At 38.8% G+C, this 2,500-nt stretch overlaps 2 protein-coding genes across 2 annotated transcripts in view; one reads left to right on the top strand and one right to left on the bottom strand.

Annotated features, from left to right (window-relative positions):
- LOC138005563 (tetratricopeptide repeat protein 28-like) overlaps positions 1-2,500 on the top strand; it is a 115,130-nt gene that overhangs the window by 42,675 nt on the left and 69,955 nt on the right.
- Positions 726-2,500, bottom strand: part of LOC138007355 (uncharacterized) — a 4,750-nt gene continuing 2,975 nt past the window's right edge. The window contains exon 2 of the mRNA XM_068854205.1: positions 726-1,279. The gene's annotated coding sequence lies outside the window, so the exon portion shown is untranslated. The remainder of the gene's footprint in view (positions 1,280-2,500) is intronic.

The raw sequence follows: 2,500 nt of genomic DNA, 5'->3' as shown, positions 1-2,500 counted from the left end.
TGGTTCAATCAGCTCTTTGTATTCAGTTTGCGCGGACAAAGTGTTATGTCCCTTGTAGGTGTTATTGGTGACAAGGAACTTTCTAACAATAATAATCAATTTATTTAAGTCTCAATTAGGTTATTTAGCCGAGCACGAGTGCTCTACTAATTGGGAGCCTACAAATCAACTGAAATCAGAACAATTAAATCAAATGAAATGTTCAAATCAGACCAGCGACCAGCCACTTATTAGAGCTGCGCACAACTATGACAGCAACACAAGAAACACTAAGAATAAAGACAACAACATTTCATGCTAATTTTCACACTAACTTTGAAAGGGTGAAATGTTGCAGCAATACCAATATTTCAAGAGCTTTGGTCTACGCTACACGGGGAAACAGGAGCACAATAACAGATGTGACAAGGGGACAAAGGTTCCTCTTAATTAAATGGCCTCTGAGGTGACCCTCCGAACTCAGGCCCGACAGTCACTGCAGGTAGCAGCAAAAAAGCTGATTTACAGTATAATTAAAACACGCATCAACTAATAGGGGTGGCGAATGGTACCTCCAAAATATTGGCATTCGCAAGCTTTTCATCCTATCTTGAAATCTCGACAGCCTTTGCGAAGAGTCTCGAAGTCTTGTTTATATTGCATTTATTTCCGTGTGAAGTCTTAAATGTTTTGGTCTCGGTCTCGGATTCACAAACATGGATCTCACCATCTCGGCGAGCCTCGGATTTTACCATTTGACACCCCTACTATTATCTATAAAATTTCTTGATGACAACCTAATTGCGCTAAGTGAAAAGAGTCATTACTCATTACTCATCTTTTCCTGGAAATGTATTTTTTTTGTACATTGGTTCTTCAATAGAGAGGTGATGTGGTCCAGTGGTTAGGGCGTTGGGTTTGCATGCGGTTGACCCGGGTTCAAATCCAGTTCTAACCTCTGGTTTGGATTTGTTTCTGCATGTCCAGGATTCAACTCGGGTTCTTAATCATGTTTCTTTCAAATCAATAAAAGTGGGGTGCCTGTGAACTGGTTTGATAGCTTAGTGCACTTCCACTATAAACAAAGCATTTACATTTTTACATTTACAATATGAATACAAAAATTATACACAATGCTATCCTCCAAGCAACAAAATACACCTGTACCCCTGTAATACTGAAAACTAGTGTTACACGTAGTTGTATCATTACAAGACAATCAAATCTTATTTATAACATTCTTCTTCTTGAAGTCGTTGTGCAAGGGCTCCATCTTCACACACCATGAAATCTTGACATACTGAAAACAAACCCGACAAGTAAAGTGAAGGCTCCTTTCGTAAAGAACATGCTACATGTACAAGGCTGATCTCAAAACCATAACAATCTCCACTCTTCTGGTGACCCCACCTCCAAAAAGCTGCTCAAATGACATCATGTGTAATATGACAAAACAGGACCAAGCATTCTCAAGAAAACAATATTTCTGATTGAATTAATAATAATCACACATGATTCACTTGTTAGTTAAGACAAAAACTCATAACATTTTAAGCCCCTTTTGTCTCTGTACATACCACAACTTGTAAAAATGGCTTGAAAAGCTATTTACACCTGTCCAGATTCTCAGAAAAGGAGAAAGATCCTGGTATATTGTCTTAAATCTATCAGAATTTATGTGCGGGTGATACGCAGTTCTGTTCCTAAGATGATACTCTGTTTCTTTCTTCTTTGCAATAATGTTACTGAGCAGGCAGTCATGGTCAACCAAACATACCTTCAAAAGCTTCTTATCTGCCTTTTCTAAAAGATCTCGAATGTCAATTCTCTTAATAGACTTATATTTCCTTTTAAAGAGATAGACTATTGATCGAGTTACGAGTTGAGTTGAGTTTGAGTTGAGTTTGAGTTAAGATTGAGTTAAAATTGAGTTAATATTGAGTTACGGTTTTTGGCATTTTTGGCACTTAAATCTAATAAATATTAAGTAGAAGTCACTGAGAAGACCCCGAAACACCGTTTTCGTGAAGTGCACAGGTGTATACTTGCGAAATGGTTTTAACCTGATCAAAACAATCTTAAAATTTCATGCACGGCAGTATTCTTGTTTACCAGTTTACCAGTTTCAGCACTTGGACTCCTTCGATTTGACTACTGCCTGTTTTGCTGTTATGTGGTGTCATCGATCAGTAATCCATTCAGAAGATTATGCCAAGCCGACCACAAGGCTGATGAAAAAGACCAGACCACAACACCGTACACTTTTCGACTAGTGTGTGCGATCTTTAACATCCCACAGAGTTTATGAACATTGTAGGTTGTGAGACGGGACCTGCGATTTATAGTCCTTATTCGCGAAGACTTGAAAGTCTAACCATTTGCGGATGTTATTACAAAGGCAGCACCTTCTCCTAAATTATTTTAAGACCATGAGTGTTGCAGGTCCGGCCGGAGTCGAACTCACAATCTCCTGCTTAACAAACTGAGCCACCGGCGAGCGGTTGTTCCTTCTAGCGATGCA

This window comes from Montipora foliosa, chromosome 6, assembly GCF_036669935.1.
Source record: "Montipora foliosa isolate CH-2021 chromosome 6, ASM3666993v2, whole genome shotgun sequence".
Lineage (NCBI taxonomy): Eukaryota > Metazoa > Cnidaria > Anthozoa > Scleractinia > Acroporidae > Montipora > Montipora foliosa.
Note: the sequence above shows the minus strand (reverse complement) of the source record. Positions and strands in the feature narration are given on the sequence as shown.